This window comes from Elephas maximus, chromosome 3 (assembly GCF_024166365.1).
Source record: "Elephas maximus indicus isolate mEleMax1 chromosome 3, mEleMax1 primary haplotype, whole genome shotgun sequence".
Lineage (NCBI taxonomy): Eukaryota > Metazoa > Chordata > Mammalia > Proboscidea > Elephantidae > Elephas > Elephas maximus.
The window spans coordinates 202,409,099-202,428,704 of NC_064821.1; the positions used below are offsets into that span (position 1 = coordinate 202,409,099).

General features: G+C 41.7%; 1 long non-coding RNA gene across 1 annotated transcript in view; it reads left to right on the top strand.

Moving 5' to 3' along the window:
- The window catches only part of LOC126073897 (uncharacterized), a 135,161-nt gene that overhangs the window by 94,394 nt on the left and 21,161 nt on the right, over window positions 1-19,606 (top strand). Inside the window, exon 3 of the long non-coding RNA XR_007516872.1 lies at window positions 8,156-8,206. This is a non-coding gene — a long non-coding RNA (uncharacterized LOC126073897). The remainder of the gene's footprint in view (window positions 1-8,155; window positions 8,207-19,606) is intronic.

The window sequence follows — 19,606 nt, forward strand, 5'->3', positions numbered from 1 at the left end:
ATAGAGTAGAGCACTCAAGGTGGACCTTGGGGAGAACATTGGATGTTACCTGGACTTTGAAGACGGTGGGATTTAGGGGGGTGCTGAAGAAGGTGGGGTGACATTTGAGGCGAAAGGGGAAGCATGAGCAAAGTCTCAGAGACCTGGAGCTGATAGAAGAAATGCTTGTCAGTTCTGCAGCTGATTGGATATTTCTTAGTCCTTCCAGCATTTACTACCCCATGACACATGGTCTTTCAATTGCCTTACATGCATGCAAAAGCTGGACAATGAAAAAAGAATTGATGCATTCAGATTGTGGTGTTGGTGAAGAATATTGACTATGCCGTGGACTGCCAGAAGAACTAACAAGTCAGTCTTAGAAGAAACACAACCAAAATGCTCCTTAGAAGAAAGGATGATGAGATTTCCTTTTGTTCACTTTGGACATGTTATCAGGAAAGATCAATTCCTAGGAAAGGACATCATGTTTGCTAAAGTAGAGGGTCAGTGAAAATGAGGGAAACCCTAAATGAGATGGACTGACACAATAGCTGCAACGTTGGGCTCAAACGTATCAAAGATCATAGAGATGGCACAGAACTGGGTAATGTTTTGTTCTGTTATACATAAGGTTGCCATGAGTTGGTGGCAACTGACAACAGCAATCTCATCCTTTGATATCCCTTTGGATTCTTTTCTCCTTGTCCTAATGATGTAACCAGTCCAGACTCCCTGTATCTTTGATTCGAGGAGGTATCAACTAAAAATGTAGCGGTTAAATGAGGCTAAATGAGCTCTCCTCAACCCAAATTTTAGACACATCATTATCAACTTGTTGCTGTTGTTAGGTGCCGTCGAGTCGGTTGTGACTCATAGCAACCTTATGCACAACAGAACGAAACACCGCACGGTCCTGTGCCATGTTTACAATTGTTATTATGCTTGAGCTCATTGTTGCAGCCACTGTGTCAATCCACCTCATTGAGGGTCTTCCTCTTTTCCGCTGACCCTGTACTTTGCCAATCATGATGTCCTCCTCCAGGGACTAATCCTTCCTGACAACATGTCCCAAGTATGTAAGACACAGTCTTGCCATCCTTGCTTCTAAGGAGCATTCTGGTTGTACTTCTTCTAAGACAGTTGTTTGTTCTTTTGGCAGTCCGTGGTATATTCAGTATTCTTCACCAACACCACAGTTGAAAGACGTCAATTCTTCTTTGGTCTTCCTTATTCATTATCCAGCTTTCACATGCATACGATGTGATTGAAAATACCATGGCTTGGGTCAGGCACACCTTAGTCTTCAAGGTGACATCTTTGCTGTTCAACACTTTGAAGAGGTCCTTTGCAGCAGATTTGCCCAATGCAATGCGTCTTTTGATTTCTTGACTGCTGCTTCCATGGCTGTTGATTGTGGATCCAAGTAAAATGAAACCCTTGACAACTTCAATCTTTTCTCCATTTATCATGATGTTGCTTATTGGCCCAGTTGTGAGGATTTTTGTTTTCTTTATGTTGAGGTGCAGTCCATACTGAAAGCTGTGGTCTTTGGTCTTCATTAGTAAGTGCATCAAGTCCTTTTCACTTTCAGCATTATCAACTACAACAGGCAAATGCCCTTAAGGGAGATGAATCACACCTGGAGGGTTACATGAGGCTTCCTATCAGAGGCCAGCTTCCAACAGCTTTCCCTGCAGCCTACAAATTTGATCTAATAGATGGCAACTCAAAGAAAATAATTAATTCCTGTGATTTGTTCACAGTCACACACCAGATGCATATTCAGGTAATTGTCACAAATATTAATATTCAGAGAATTTCCATGAATATTCAGTGAATGGCAAAAAGATCCCCAGGCAGTCCTCAAGGAGGTCTCTAGAAAGGAGAGCTTCTCTTCTCTGTGAGCTCCCTCTCCATGAAGGACAAGTGAGAGGACGGGGTGGAGGAAGACGAAGAGAGATGAAACAAGCTTTGTTGTGCAGTCTTCTGGGGAGACTCTTCATCTTGGCTGGATTTGCAGGAGTATAATCTGAGCCAGATGGCTGGCTGCCCTCTCTGCCACCTCTAATTAGATGTGGATTTATGCTTATGTCATTCATGATACTTGATCTCCAGTATTTATAGAACTCATGGAGTAAGCAGCCCTTGAAGCCTTTTAGGCTTTCCTGTGTGGTCCTTGAAGTTGGGGTGAAGGGAAAAACATAACATTATGAATGATTTTGATGCTGACATTAAAAGTAGTTTTATATCCTTGGAGATCTAAAATTATCTTACATTGAGATGCACGCTGGCTTTAAATCCTAGCTCTAATTAGTCTGGTAAGTGGATTAAGATATTTACAATTTTAATTACGTTTTTACTTTTAATATGTTAATATTAACATTTATGACATTAAGAAAATTACATCATAATCCCATTACCTCCAAAAGTTATTTTACTGTGTTTTCCTTCAGTGTATACTCAGATATATAGATATTTTTGCATAGATATCTTTATAGAACATATATAATTTCATATTCTATTTTTTCTTGCCTTGGTATCTGATAAAAATTTTTCCATGACTCTACCTTGTGCTCATATATATATATATTTTTTAATTGTTGTATGATTTTCCTTCTAATTGATGAGAAATTTAAAGAAAAGGTAATACCATGGCTCTTTGTTGGGCAAGTTACTGACACTCTCTGAGTTTTAGTTTCCTCATCTGTAAAATGTAGGTCATAAAATCTATCTCATAAAATGAATACAGACTAAATGAGATAATATATGTAGAGTGTCTGGCCAATAGTAGATGCTCAAGTCATAGAAGCTACTAAGATTATGTTAAAGGTAGATTTCTCTTACACAACCCACAAAAGGCAGTGACACAAGGCTTCCACACCAGGCACTAGTAGTTGAAAGAGTTATTTTTGAGGTCTTTCTTTTCCCAGGTGTCTATTCTTTGCTTATTGTAAGGTGGTCTCTCATGCCAGTTTGAGGGAATTGCTCAGCACTGCTTCATTCTTTATAAAGGGAGAACCTGTTCACTCACACAGGAAAAGATGAACCTCAGATCGCAGACTGAGTCTGGACCAATAACAGAGTTGTTCGAGAATTGAATTAAACTTGAGGTATCAACCCATTCACTTTTGCCCCTCAACTCTAGTCTATTTTCTATATGGTTTCCAGAGTGATCTTTGGGAAGTATAAATCCCTCACCCTTGCTCAAAACCTCCAAATGGCTTCGTATCACACTTGGAGTAAAATTTGGAGTCCTCATCAAGAGTTCACCCTACAGGGTTTAATTTCTCAAGACTTCAGCTTCATTCTGCCTCTCACATCTTAGCTACTATCACACTGCACTGTGGTTTCCCCACCCTGTCAAGTTTTCCTACCTCAGAATCTTTGCATTTCTACACTTTATCATCTCTCTTCCCCCATGTATATACATTAATCCCTCACTTTATTCAGGCCTTCCTCAGAGTAAGGCCTTCCCTGGCCACCATGTATAAATTAGCTCAGAGTAGAACTTCTCCATAGGGTTTTCTAGGCTGTGACCTTTCAGAAATAGATCTGAGGCCTGTCTTCGAGATGCCTCTGGGTGAGATTGAACCACCAAGCTTTTGACTAGCAGTCACGTGCTTAACCATTTGCGCCATACAGGGACCCCTCAAAAACTGGAAATGACTTTTTAAAGCCCCTCTCAACCTTTAAAAAAGCTTTGTTCTTAGAATTGAGAGGTTTATCTTGGACGAATAGAATCTCTCCTATTTGCAATATATTCTTTTCCTTTCAAACAAAGCTGTTCTAGAATATATACATTGTAAGGCAGGTAACATTTCCATATCTCTGCTTCTAGTTGATAGAAGATCTATACTAGTTTCAAACTTGATGCTGATCCTGGTCTTAACCTATTGGACAGAGTAAACCCAGTGACAAGAAATAAAAGTGCACAATCCTTTTCCAACTGCAAGTTTCAGTGATTGTCTTAGTCATCTAGTGCTGCTATAACAGAAATACCACAAGTGGATGGCTTTAACAAAGAGAAATTTATTCTCTTACAGTCTAGTAGGCTAGAAGTCCAAATTCAGGGCCCCAGCTCCAGGGGAAAGCCCTCTCTTTCTGTCAGCTCTGGAGAAAGGTCCTTATCATCAATCTTTCCCTGGTCTAGGAGCTTCTATGCACAGGAACCCTGGGTCCAAAGGACATGCTCTACTCCCAGTGCTGCTTTCTTGATGGTATGAGGTCCCCCATCTCTCTGCTTGCTTCCCTTTCCTTTTGTCTCTTGTGAGATAAAAGGTGATGCAGGCTACACCCCAAGAAAACTCCCTTTACATTAGATCAGGGATGTGACTTGAGTAAGGGTGTTACATCCCACCCTAATCCTCTTTAACATTTTTTTAATCTTGCCTCATTAACCATAGGCAGAGATTTGAATTTACAACACATAGGAAAATCACATCATATGATGAAATGGTGGACAATCATACAATACTGAGAATCATGGCCTAGCCAAGTTGACAGATATTTTGGGGGGACACGATTTAACCCATAACAGTGATTAATTCTTTTATTAGATGGTGATCAGAATTGACCTAACGGCAAAGGGTTTATTGAGACATAAGAAAATGAGTTTATATATCTTGGGTCAAATAACAGATTTGCATGTTAACAGGAATATGAGTCAACTGCCAACCTGTAAGATTACTCAGCTAAATATATCTTTAAGGACAATACCATTTCACAAATAAACCATAGATCTGTGTCCTTTTCAACTCAGAAATTTCTGGATTAACATGACACTCCTAGGGTCACATCCCTCCCTGAGTTCTGCAAGGTGGTCTTGTGTACCTTAGGATTTTGGGTGGAACCAAACTTCCTGGCCCTGGGGCTAATATGCACTCAGTGGGGTGCTGCTGCTCTCATAGCACGGAGGTACATGGCATCTGGTGAAGGACTGAGCTCAGAGACTGGCTTCACAGTCTTGCTATCTGTTGTCAAACAGTTAGGTTTGCAGGAAGGGTGTCCTGCAAACCTAACTGTTCTTCATCAGGGAATTTAGGTCAACTCATCTCTGAGCCTTTTAAGCCCCCAGTAAAATCTGGGATGCATTCAGTAAAGAAAAAAAAAATTTTTTTTTTATCACCATTAAATGCATGTTACATACATAATTATTTTTGAGGAGTCCGTAGACGAATGATGAAGAAAAACATATAAATGAATAACTGCAGGCTTTTTTTTTTTTTTAATGCATAAAGTATTGTAATAGAAATGTCCCAGGGGATGAAGTGGCCTAGTGGAGATGTGGAGGAGCCAGAATGTTGAAGAGATGGAGTAGATAGAGAGGGCACACTCTTGAGTAACCAGGTGGATGGCGGTGGCCAAACAGAGACAGAGAATGCAAGAAGAGTAGAAAGAGAAGCACAGCTCTTCAGCACTGCAAATGCTGTGTTTACTGTGACTTCAGGACATACCAATGAAAAAGTTTAGTAGGCATTTAGATGGGTCTGCTGCTCAGGAGATAGGTCTGGATGAAAATTATAGATTTGTAAGTGACTCCTTTTTTTTTTTTCCATGGCATCCAGCAACAACAACAAGGAGCAATTGCCATATAGGTCTATATAAGCTGAAGTTATGGAAAGGGTTGAGAATGCCAAGGAGAGTATATAAAATGAGAACAATAAGTGGTTGATGAGTGAACATTTTGATAAAAAATAGGAGGAGGTAGGTGAAGAAAAGTTCTATCTTTCAATCCAAGAAAGAAGCCAGGATCCTGGTGCCCGGACTCCCAGGAGATACCCAGCGTTACACTGATTTCCCCTTATCCTCTCCCTCCATTCTCCCACCCTCATCCCCCCTGCTTCCAGCTCCCAACTCCCATACTCCACCTCATCTTCCCATTCATCGCCCTCCACCCTCCATCCACCTCCATGTTACATTTGTCTCTTGCTGTCTTTTCTGGATGCTATTTGCCTGGATTCACCCGCACTTGCCTCATAATCTCCAGATAGCCTTTGGCTGAGCGGCCTTCCACGGCCCATAGTGATGTCTCTTAGTCTGCCTTACCCTCTGGGCTTGCCTTGTTTCAAATTCTGGTTCCTCCGCCATTGGCCTGTGACACTATCTACAGACCATCAAACTGCCTAATTATAGCTCTATTGACGGATATATTAGTTTGGTAGCACAAAATGCACATGTGTGCATGTGTGTGTGTGTGTGTGTGCATATGTTAATTTTATTTAAAATTGCATACAAGAGGGTGGATATGACTACATTGGGTTAGTAATGTGTAAGTAATCCCCATTTCCATTTTTCCCCTAAATGATAGCATTTACTATGTCATTCTCCCTGACCCCCAGGCTATTGTCAGTGTGAAAACCTACCCAGAGCAAACTGCTTGCTTTCATGTGGTAAAATGCATCATTTTCTCCCTCAACCTCTTGGTTATTTTTAATCATGCTGTTTCTGATGTCTCCCTTGGGTGCTTACCAACAGTGTCAATGATATAAATAATCATGACTTTGTGTCATCATGTGGTTTTGGAATCTGCTTCTGCATCAGCCTGTGAACTCTTTAAACTTCATGATTTGCATTAGAGCGAGACTTGGTCAGAGTCAATGCCTTGTTTCCTATGATGAATTTTTGTTTTTACTTTGTAAAAGTTCATTTCTATCAACAGTCATTCATATAACATTTGGTTATTTGACAAGTATTTCTTGCGTATCTACTGTTGGTGTGTGTGTGTCTCTCTGTGTCTGTGTGTATACTTGTGTGTGCATTTATAGTGTATTCTTACACTGACTTGTTTGAGCATCAAAATAATGACAAAGATGGTGCCAGGAATTTCCTCACTGAGGAACTGAACTGTGGGGACACTAAATGACTGTCTCAGGTTCACACGTATAGTTATTGGAGCTAGTACCATAACTCAGATCTCAGAACTCCTTTCCTAATGCTCTTTATAATAGGTGATGTTAGCAGCCTTAAATGTGAGTCATAAAAATGACATTAGAGACTGCCACCACTGTCCCAAGGAAACCCGGTAGTAGTTAAAGTGCTTGGCTGCTAACTAAAAAGTTTGTGGTTTGAACCCACCAGCTGCTCCAGAGGAGAAAGATATAGTGGTTTGCTTCTGTAAACATTTACAGCCTTGGAAACCCTATGAGGCAGTTCTACTCTCTCCTATAGGGTTACTATGAGTTGGACTCAACTCGACAGCAGCAAGTTTGGTTTTAGTTTATCACTGTCCCAGACCAACAGCAATAATAATAATGAAAATGATGACAGTAATAATAGCAATAATAAAATAAGCTAATATTTATTGAATACTCATGTGCCAGACACTGTGCAAATATTTTACCTGAATTACCCCATTTCTATTTCATTTGACGGTTAAAGAAGTGAAGACTTTGAAAGGTTGAATAATTTCCCAAAAGTCATGCATCCTGTTCATGGCAAAATTGGGAATAATAAGATGAAATGAGTGTTTTAACAACATTAATTGAGAGTAGCAAGAAGTGGGAAGAGACTGAACTCAAGATAAAAAAAACTAAGCAAACCTGATTCTGGCTCACAGCGGCACTATAGGACAGGGTAGAACTGCCCCATAGCGTTTCCAAAGCTGTAAATCCTTACGATGCACACTGCCACATCTTTCTTCCGCAGAATGGCTGGTGGGTTCAAACCTCCAGCCTTTCAGCTAGCAGATGAGTGCTTTAACCATTGTGCCACTAGGGCTGCTTGAACTCTGCATAAGGTCATGGAACTATAAAATTAGAAGAATCATACCCAAACCAAACCAATCCACCGCTGTTGAGTCAATTATGACCCATAGTGACCCTACGGGACAGAGTAGAACTGCCCCGTAGGGTTTCCAAGGCTATACTCTTTACAGAACAGACTGTCACATCTTTCTTCCATGGAGCAGCTGGTGGGTTTGACTCACAGACCTTTTGGTTCACAGCTGAGTGCTTTAACCACTGTGTCACCAGGGCTCCTAAAATTTAATCTATAGCACTCCTTTTCTCCTACTTCTTCTGTGTACCTTTATTCACTATGTTCGAAGCACACTGGTCTTTTCTCTGTTCCTCTAACTCACTAACCTCATTTCAGACTCAGATTTTTGTACTTATTATATTTTTACTTGAAATTCTCTTTTTTTAGACTTTCACATGGCTACCTCCTCATTTTTCAGATCTTGACTCAGAAGTTACCTACCCAAAGAGGCCTTTCCGGAACACTCAAGGTAAAGTAGCTATGTACATCCAAGCCATTCTCTATCATGTTATCCTATTTTCTATTCCTCATATTTATTTATTTGTATTCCCTCTCCACTACCCCCCCATTAAAAAAAATTGTAGATACACATAAATACACTGGAATGCAAGTTTCTTGGAGTCAATGATACTGTCATTTTATATACCCAACTTCAAAAACATTGTCTGGCATATATAAGATACTTGACTATTTTATTAACTGACTGTCAAAGATGATCCAATGGAAGTAGAATTAGTGTGACTAAAGTAGAGAGCCAAGCAAATAGAATAGGCAAACCACTCAGATATGATGAAAAGATTCCCAAATTAAGGAAGAACTGAATATGCATTTAGGAAAACCCACCGGGTAGCCAGAAAAATTATTCAGAATGACCGACAACATAATCCTGGTTAGAATGTAAAGGAGGGAATTTTTCGTGGCTTTCAGACAACACACAAGTTGCTTACACAGACATGGCCCCTCAGGTTGGACTTGGACTAAACCACAGTTACATTCTACACTTGAAGACAGTTGAGCAGTATCTACAAAGTACTAATGAAAAGTGGCTCCGAACAATGTTACACCCAGCCAAGTTATTATTAAGGAAGAAAAACAAGAGATAAACATTCTAAAACATGAAAATCCCAGGGAAAATGGCACTGTTAATTCTTCCTTAATACAATGGGCTCAAACATACAACAATTGTGAGGATGGTGCAAGACCGAGCAACATTTTGTTCAATTGTACATAGATAGGGCCTCTATGAGTTGGAACTAACTCAATGGCAACTAACAACAACAACATCAAAAATCCTTTCTTAAAAAAAATCTTAGCAATAAAATGGAAGCAATGGGGAGATGAACAAAAATAAAGGAGTTAGAAAATTGACATGGGGTGGTACAAAGATCAAGTGATAGCCATTGGATCTATTTCAATACAGAATTAAGAATAAACAACTTGGGGAATTGGGATTGCAGAACATAACGTAAATGTTGTAAACCCTTCCATAGTAAAAAGCATTATAAGCAATAATCAGGAGATGGGAAGATAGGAGATGAAAGGAGGTATGTGATCACTAAACCCCTTATGTTTTATAATATACTATTGAAATTAAAATAAGTAGTTAAAATAAAACTTAATGGCTCCAACTTCTTAATGCCTTGGTCTAATGTTAAGGACAAATATTTTTGTCCTTAACATTAGAGTGCTCTTTTAGGAACTATTATCTCTTTTGATGAGGAAACATTTTTCATAATTAAATTTTATAATTTTATCAAAATAGTTTTTTACAATATGATTACATCCTTATAAATTATTTCATTTGTCTATCTAGCCATCCATCATCTCTATATATGCAAAGATATAGGTATCTGTCTGGAATAATGCTTACTAAATATTAACTGGTTATGTCTAGGGAGTAGAATTTTGGGGGATTTGTTGCTTTTATCTTTGACCTTTACCATATTACTTGAATTTCATAATGGTTGAGTAACGCTTTTATAAAAATATTAAACTTCAGAATATCTTTTTATGTTTTGTATTTCATCTCTTCCCTTGCAGGCTTACCATAACTGCATCTAACTTATATCAATTTTATCTGCTTTTCTAGTTACCTTGGATGCTCTTAGGAAAGTCAATGTTATGGATTGAATTGTGTCCCCCCAAAATGTGTGTCAACTTGGCTAGGACATGATTCCCAATATTGTGTGGGTGTCCTCCATGTTGTGATCTGATGTAATTACCCACCTGTTGTAAAACCTAACATTTATATGTTAATCCACCAGGCATCTGTCAGCTAGTTGTGCTGTGGGGGCATGTGTGTTGCTGTGATGCTGGAAGTTATGCCAGCTTATGCCTGCAGGGTCACCCATGGTGGACAGGTTTCAGATGAGCTTCCAGCCTAAGACAGACTAGGAAGAAGGATGTGGCACTTTACTTCTGAAAAAAAATTAGCCGGTGAAAACGTTATGAATAGCAGCACACCACCATCTGACATAGTGCTGAAGATGAGCCCCTCGGGTTGGTAGGCACTCAAAATACAACTGGGGAAGAACAGCCTCCTCAAAGTAGAGTCGACCTTAATGAAGTGGATGGAGTCAAGCTTTCCAGACCTTCATTTCCTGATGTAGCACAACTCCAAATGAGAAGAAATAGCTGCAAACATCAATTAATAATTGGAACATGGAGTGTACAAAGTATGAATCTAGGAAAATTGGAAATTGTCAAAAATGAAATGGATAACATAAACATTGATATCCTGGGCATCAGTGAGCTGAAATGGGCTGGTAATTGGCCATTTTAAATCAGACAATCATATGGTCTACTATGTCGGAAAGGAAAAATTGAAGAGGAATGGCATTGCTTTCATCATCAAAAAGAACATTTCAAGATCTATCGTGAAGTACAATGTGTCAGTGATAGGATAATATCCATATGCCTACAAGGAAGATCAGTTCATATGACTATTATTCAAATTTACACACCAACCGCTAAGGCCAAAGATGAAGACATTGAAGATTTTTACCAATTTCTAAGAGTCTGAAATTGATTGAACATGCAATCAGGATGCATTGATCATTACTGGTGACTGGAATGTGAAAGATGGAAACAGATGGGAAGGATCATGAGTTGAAAATATGGCCTTGGTGATAGAAACCATGCTGGAGATTGCATGATAGAATTTTGCAAGACCAACAACTTCTTCATTACAAATAACATTTTCCAACAACATAAATGGCGACTATACATGTGGACCTCACCAGACGGAATACACAGGAATTAAATCAACTGCATCTAGGGGAAGATATGATGGAAAAGCTCAATATCATCAGTCAGAACAAGACCAGGGGCCAACTGCAGAACAGACCATTAATTGCTGATATACGAGTTCAAGTTGAAGCTGAACAAAATTAGTACAAGTCCATGAAAGCCAAAGTATAACCCTGAGTATATCCCATCTGAATTCAGAGACCATCTCAAGAATAGATTTGATGCATTGAATGCTAATGATCTAAGACTAGACAAGCTGTGGAATGACATCAAGGGCGTCATACATGAAGAAAGCAAGAGGTCGGTAAAAAGACAGGAAAGAAAGAAAAGACCAAAATGGGTAGCAGAAGAGACTCTGAATGTTGTTCTTGGTTGTCAAGTAGCTAAAGCAAACAGAAGAAATGATGAGGTAAAAGAGCTAAACAGATTTCTTTCTTTGTATTTATTTATTTTCATTGTGCTTTAGAAGGTTTATAGAACAAACTAGCTTCTTATTAAACACTTAGTACACATATTGTTTTATGACATTGGTTAACAACCCCACGACATGTCAACACTCTCACTTCTTGACCTTGGGTTCCCTATTGCCAGCTTTTCTGTCCCCTCCTGCCTTCTAGTTCTTGCCCCTGCACTGGTGTGCCCCTTTAGTCTCGTTTTGTTTTATGGGCCTGTCCAATCTTTGGCTGAAGGGTGAGCCCTGGGAGTGACTTTATTACTGAGCTAAAAGGGTGTCTGGCAGCCAAACTCTTGGGTTTTCTCCAGCCTCTGTCAGGCCAGTAAGTCTGATCTTTTTTTGGACAGAAAATTTCAAAGGGCAGCTCAAGAAGACAAAGTAAATTATTATAATGACATATGCAAAGACCTGGAGTTAGAAAACCAAAAGGAAAGAACACACTTGGTATTTCTCAAGCAGGAAGAGCTGAATTAAAAATTGAAGTCTCGAGTTGCAATAGTGAAGGATTCTATGGCCAAAATACTGAACGACACAGGAAGCATCCAAAGAAGATGGAAGGAATACACAGAGTTGCTATGCCAAAAAGAAATGGTTGACATTCAATCATTTCAGGAGGTAGCATATGGTTAGGAACTGATGGTACTGAAAGAAGAAGTGCCAGCTGCACTGAAGGCACTGCTAAAAACAAGCCTTCAGGAATTGATGGAATATCAGTTGAGATGTTTCAACAAACACATGCAATGCTGGAAATGCTCACTCATCTGTGCCAAGAAATTTGGAAGGCAGCTACCTGGCCAACTGACTGGAAGAGATCCATATTTATGCCTATTCCAAAGAAAGGTGATCCAGTCTAATGCAGAAATTATTGAACAGTACCGTTAATGTCACACACAAGTAAAATTTTGCTGAAGATCATTCAAAAGTGGTTTCAGCAGTACATCCACAGGGAACTACCAGAAATTCAAGCTGGGCTCAGAAGAGGAGGTGGAATGAAGGATGTCATTGCTGATGTCAGATGGATCCTGGCTGAAAACAGAGAATACCGGAAAGATGTATACCTGTGTTTTAGTGACTATGCAAAGGCATTCAACTGAGCGGATAATAACAAATCATGGGTAACATTGCAAAGAATGGAAATTCCAGGGCACTATATTGTTTTTTTTTATTGTATTGTGCTTATGAGGAACCTGTACATAGAAGAAGAGACAGTCATTTGAACAGAACAAGAGGATACTGTGTGGTTTAAAGTCAGGAAACGTGTGCTTCAGGGTTGTATCCTTTCACCATACTTATCCAATCTATATGCTGAGCAAATAATCCGAGAAGCTGGACTATATGAAGAACAGGGCATCAGGATTGGAGGAAGACTCATTAACAAGCTGCCATATGCATATGACACAACCATGCTTGCTGAAAGTGAAGAGGACTTGAAGAACTTACCGATGAAGATCAGAGACCACAGCCTTCAGTATGGGTTAATCTTCAACATAAAGAAAACAAAAATCCTCACAACTGGACCAATAAGCAATATTATGGTAAATGGAGAAAAGATTGAAGTTGTCAAAGATTTCATTTTACTTGGATCCACAATAAACACCCATGGAAGTAGCAGTAGGGAAATCAAAGGATGCATTGCATCGGGCAAATCTGTTGCAAAAGACTTCTTTAAAGTGTTAAAAAGCAAAGATGTCACTTTAAGGACTAAGGTGTGTCTGACCCAAGCCTTGGTGTTTTCAACTGCCTCACATACATGGGAAAGCTGGGCAGTAAATAAGGAAGACTGAAGAATTGACGTCTCTGAATTATGGTGTTGGCAAAGAATGTTGAATATACCATGGACTGCCAAAGAACAAATAAATCTGTCTTGGAAGAAGTACAGCCAGACTGGTCCTTAAAATTGAGGATGGCGAGACTTCTTCTCATATACTTAGGACATGTTATCAGGAGGGATCAGTCCCTGAAGAAGGACATCATGCTTGGTAATGTAGAGAGTCAGCAAAAAAAGAGGAAGACCCTCAATGAGATGGATTGACACAGTGGCTGCAATAATGAGCTCAGACATAACAATAATCATGAGGAAGGGCCAGGCAGTATTTCATTCTGTTGTACATTGGGTTGATATAAGTCAGGAATGACTCAATGGCACCTAACAACAATAACAAAGTGATGTTAATGAGGCAAGATTAGAGGCAGTTATGTTAATGAGGCAGAACATAATCTATAGGATTAGGCTGTAATTTGAGTCAATCTCTTTTGAGATATAAAGGAGAGAATGGAGTAGAGAGGAGGGGGACCTGGTTACCACCAAGCAAGAGCCAGAAGAAGAGTGTGTCCTTTGGACCTGGGGCCCCAGTGCTGAAAAACTCATAGACCTAAGGGAAGATGGATGACAAGGACCTTACCCCAGAGCTGACAGCGAAAGACTTCCTCTAAAGCTGGCGCCCTGAATTCAGACTTATAGCCTCCTAGACTGAGAGAATAAATTTGTTTGTTAAAGCCATCCATTTGTCATATTCCTGTTATAGCAGCGCTAGATAACTAAGACAGTCACCAAATTTCAGCCTAGTTTTCTCATCTTGAAAATGTGGGGGAAAAAAAAAATTGGAGAACATGCTATAGTGTTAAAGGTCTGAATTTTAATCCCAGTTTCAAAACTTCCCATTTCCTCGGCTAGGCCAGAGGGTTCACTTTCTCATTTACAAAATAAAATTAAAAAGAGAAAGGCGTGCACTACTACTTCACAGTGTTACCGTGAGTGTCAAAAGTGATATGTGTAAGGGTTTTGTAACTATGAAACATCACACAAATATTTGTTGTTACCTATGATCTTTCTAAAGGAGCCCTGCTGGTGCAGTGGTTAAGCACTAGGCTGCTAACAGAAAGGCTCAGACCCACCAGCTGCTCTTCGGGAGAAAGGCGTGGCTATTTTTCTGTGAATTGATTTGGCCAAGGTCAAACAGCTAGAGGATGACATTACTGTGAAATGTTTTCCCTTGGCTTTTATTATAAAAAAGTCCCACATACAGTCAGAGATGGAAAGACAGTAAAGTAAATGTATCAAAACAAAATATTATAAGGGAAAGAATGAGTAAATAAATGTTTTTCAACTGTTATTTCTGTTTCCGGGCTAAAGCAGAGGCAAAGTAAAATTATAATAGGAACGCAATGAGCTGCACTTTATTTTTCAAGGGATATTGATTTCAAATGTTCCTGTCCCCAGTTCTTTGAGCAATTGCTGTTTCTGAGTGCCCCAATTGACCACCTTTGTCACCTGGCTGCAAAAAGGCTTGGATGAATCGGCCTCAATGAATGCTTCCACCCAGCACAAGGCTACCCTCGTGGTGACAAAAGGGCACATTTAGCTCTTGTTTTAACCTTTCCATCTGATTGAAGTAGGTGCTCAGAAGCCCGGGAGGACAAAAGTAATTGCTTTAGACTTTTCAGCACGAACTGTTACCAACATAGGGGAACATTGGCGGTGTTTATGGGATGCAGAGTGATATCAAGCCCCTGGAATTACTTAATTGACTGCTCTTCTCTGAATCCCCTACTGGGAACCTCTGCTCCCTGTGCATCTTAAATACTCCTTAAAGAGGCCATGGTTACTGAGAAACCAAAAAACCCACTGCCGTCAAGTCGATTCCGACTCATAGTGACCGTACAGGACAGAGTAGAACTGCCCCATGGTTTCCAAGGAGCTCGTGGTGGATTTGAACTGCTGACCTCTTGGGTAGCAGCCCTAGCACTTAACCACTACGCCACCAGGGCTTCCATAGTTGCTGAGAGATCTCTAAAATCACATTTTCAAGGGTGGGCATTCCCATTTATACAATTTTCATATTTTAGGTCTCGGTTGCCTTTACATTGCTAGTATCCTATTATGTTGCCTCTGGTTCCATTTGTTGCTCCCTGTATAACCCTCAAGGAGTCCTGGTGGTGTAATTGTTTAGGCCTTGGCTGCTAACCTAAAGTCGGCAGTTCGAACCTTCCAGAGTCTTCATGGGAGAGAAGACCTAGCGCTCTGCTTCTGTAAAGATTACAGCCTAGGAAACCCTATGGGGCAGTTCTACTCTGTCGTGTAGAGTCTCTATGAGTCAAAATCAACTCAACGGCACGTAACAGCAGCAACAACAATGTGTAACCCTCAATGGTAAGCTAAATTGGACAATCCACCTTGTAATTTGAGATAGGAAACAGACTATGAGGTAGATTTGTGGTTGGTATGGCCAAGAAGTCACCCTAATGTTCTTTTTTATCTGTTTTTCGGAAGCTTCTGAGGATAACCTTTGCCCTGCTTTCATCACTGGTTTCAGGGAGATACCATGCTGGCTATTTTCCATTTGTCCCCCCAGGTCCCCTTTCCACCGTTCTGTGCCCTGAAGGTAGAACTTCATGCACTGCATCAACCAGCTCCTTTGCCCTTTGGCTTCTCATTCCACCAGAGGGAAGCACTGGCGGGAGTCCTGAGGCAGGAGGAGACAGAAGCTGGGGTATTTTCCTGACTCCACTTCTACAGGACCTTTGGTTGGCAGGGGCTTATCCCTCTACTTAAGGCAGTGCTCATTTCCTTGGTCTTCTCTTACGGCTACAAGGGTTCCTGAGTTCTAGTAACTGCTTCTGCCTCTTGCTCTTTCAGGCTTAGGGGTGGTAGTAGCTTCCTACTTTCCTTTAACCCTGCCACACTTTTTGGGGGGTGTTGTCTGTATTTGCTTGGATCCTGACTGATACGGAAACATAAAAGCAGAAGTGCTGGGAAAGTATCACCACCCAGAATTTTGTTGTCTCATTTTCTTGCCTCCAGTCACATCCCTTCAATCAAGGTCTTGCCTGTGAGGCCCAATGTTTTAAAAGAGAACTATCATGTGGGAACAGGACCACCTTCATGGGCATGTGGCTTGTGCAGTCACACAGAGCCTAGCACCCGGAGGAACCCCAGGCTTGGTTCAGTGTTCTGTTGCTGCTGTTGTGAAATTCTTAATAATTTTTGAAACAGGAGTCCTGCATTTTCGTTTTGTACTGTGCTCCTAAATTTTGTAGGGAGTCCTATGTGGAAATGTAGAATTGAGGGAGAAGAGAGGCTCTTAGCTACTCTACTTATCTGAGGGGAAGTTCTGCACACTTCCTTTCTTATTCCCCTCCTACAGAGGAGGAATACTAATCTGATTATAATGCTGTGACTGTTCCATGTTTACTCCTGGGAAGAGGCCCCACAAGGTCAGGCACATGGCTCTCTGCTCTGCTTCTTTTTTTCACATTCATCTTAGCCTGGGAACCATCCTGCTCTCTCAAATCTCTCTCCTCTGTTTTCTCCTTCCAAGTGGCCTTTAGAGATAAGAGGGCAAGACCATAGCAGAAGTGCCTGCCATTGAGAGCTCTCTCTCTCTCTTTTTAATTCTTTCAATACTCTCAGGCACTCTCATCTCTGATCTCATATATGCCTTGTGGCCAACTGGAAATATGGATTTGGGCATAGGAGGAGGAAGAGGCCCCTCAAGCCTGTATAGACCAACACTGCGTATTAGAACTATGGTTTGGAGTTTCAGGTATAAGCTCTGCTAATAAATTGGTAATAAAAAAAGACATCGAAAGGCGGGGCCAAGATGGCGGACTAGGTGGACGCTACCGCGGATCCCTTTTGCAACAAAGACTCGGGAAAACAAGTGAATCGATCACATACATAACAATCTACGAACCCTGAACAACAAATACAGATTTAGAGACGGAGAACGAACAAATACGGGGAGGCAGAGATTGTTTTCAGAGGCTGGAGCCAGGGTACCAGTCAGGTGACCTTTGGCACCCAATTTGGGGCAGAGCCCAGGGGGGCAGACGGCACAAACAAGGGGCCTAGCCCTGGCCCCTGAACTCATTCTGGGAGGGGGCCCAGCTGGTTCGCGAGGGTGGCGTGGCGGTGCAGCTGGTGGGAAAAGTCCCCGGGAGGCAGTGACTGGTCTTGGAGCAGGGAGAGCAGCGTCCCAGCTGGGGAGCCGTCCCACCGGGATTTTGGCGGGGCGCAGGTGCAGGGAGCTGCTCCACCCCGCTGAACTAACCCCAGGAGGGGGCCCAGCTGGTTCGCGCGGACGGCTTGCTGACGCAGCCGGTGGGAGAAGTCCCCGGGAGGCAGTGACGGGTCTTGGAGCGGGGAGAGCAGCGTCCCAGTCGGGGAGCCGTCCCACCGGGATTTTGGCGGACCGCGGGCGCGGCGTAATCGTGGGGAGCAGCTCCATCCCCCTGAACTGACCCCGGGGGGGGGCCCATCAGGTTTGCGTGGGCGGCGTGGTGGCGCAGCTGGTGGGAGAAGTCCCCGGGAGGCAGTGACTGGTCTTGGAGCAGGGAGAGTAGTGTCCCAGCTGGGGAGCTGTCCCGCCGGGATTTTGGAGGGGCGCGGGCGAGGGGAGCTGCTCCACCCCTTGGCGCAGATGGCGTGGCGACGCAGCCGGCGGGAGAAGTACCCGGGAGACAGTGACGGGTCTTGGAGTGGGGAGAGTGGTGTCCCAGCCGGGACGCGCGGTCGCAGCCCAGGCGCAGGGAGCAGCTCCACTCGCCTGAGCTGACCCTGGGGGGGAGCCCAGCCGGTTCGCGGGGGCGGCGTGGCAACGTGGTAGGCAGGGACGGGGAGTCCCCAGGAGGCAGCGACTGATTTTGGAGTCGGGAGTGCACCGTCCCAGGCTGGCAGCAGAGGATCTGACCGTGACTCCAGTGGGCCAGACCCCCGGGGGGCAATCTCCACACAGGCAGCACACATAGGCGATGTGCCCCGCGGAAATCTCAGATATAATAGTCATTCCAAGCAAGACAAGCAACTCTGGCTATATTCTGAGGTGCTACTCTCCTACCTCTCGGATCCCTCCCCCACCCTCCCCAGGTGGCTTCATTAACATCCCAATAGCCTGAGCCAGAGGGAGAACTCTGATAGGGATCTGACTGCATTTTTTCTTTAGCGGATTTCCTGAAAAAACTAGTTTCCCAGTGATGGCTTGGAGACAGCAGTCCATATCAAACCACATAAAGAAGCAGACCATGACAGCTTCTCCAACCCCCCAAACAAGAGAATCAAAATCTTTCCCAAATGAAGATACAATCCTGGAATTATCAGATACAGAATATAAAAAACTAATTTACAGAATGCTTCAAGACATCACAAACGAAATAAGGCAAACTGAAGAAAAAGCCAAGGAACACACTGATAAAACTGTTGAAGAACTCAAAAAGATTATTCAAGAACATAGTGGAAAAATTAATAAGTTGCAAGAATCCATAGAGCGACAGCATGTAGAAATCCAAAAGATTAACAATAAAATTACAGAATTAGACAACGCAATAGGAAGTCAGAGGAGCAGACTCGAGCAATTAGAATGCAGACTGGGACATCTGGAGGACCAGGGAATCAACACCAACATAGCTGAAAAAAAATCAGATAAAAGAATTTAAAAAAATGAAGAAACCCTAAGAATCATGTGGGACTCTATCAAGAAGGATAACTTGCGGGTGATTGGAGTCCCAGAACAGGGAGGCGGGACAGAAAACACAGAGAAAATAGTTGAAGAACTCCTGACACAAAACTTCCCTGACATCATGAAAGACGAAAGGATATCTATCCAAGATGCTCATCGAACCCCATTTAAGATTGATCCAAAAAGAAAAACACCAAGACATATTATCATCAAACTCGCCAAAACCAAAGATAAACAGAAAATTTTAAAAGCAGCCAGGGAGAAAAGAAAGGTTTCCTTCAAGGGAGAATCTATAAGAATAAGTTCAGACTACTCAGCAGAAACCATGCAGGCAAGAAGGGAATGGGACGACATATACAGAGCACTGAAGGAGAAAAACTGCCAGCCAAGGATCATATATCCAGCAAAACTCTCTCTGAAATATGAAGGTGAAATTAAGATATTTACAGATAAACACAAGTTTAGAGAATTTGCAAAAACCAAACCAAAGCTACAAGAAATAATAAAGGATATTGTTTGGTCAGAGAACCAATAATATCAGATATCAGCACAATACAAGGTCACAAAACAGAATGTCCTGATATCAACTCAAATAGGGAAATCACAAAAACAAACAAATTAAGATTAATTAAAAAAATAGTAAAAATAATACACATAACAGGGAATCATGGAAGTCAATATGCAAAAGATCACAATAATCAAAAAGAGGGAC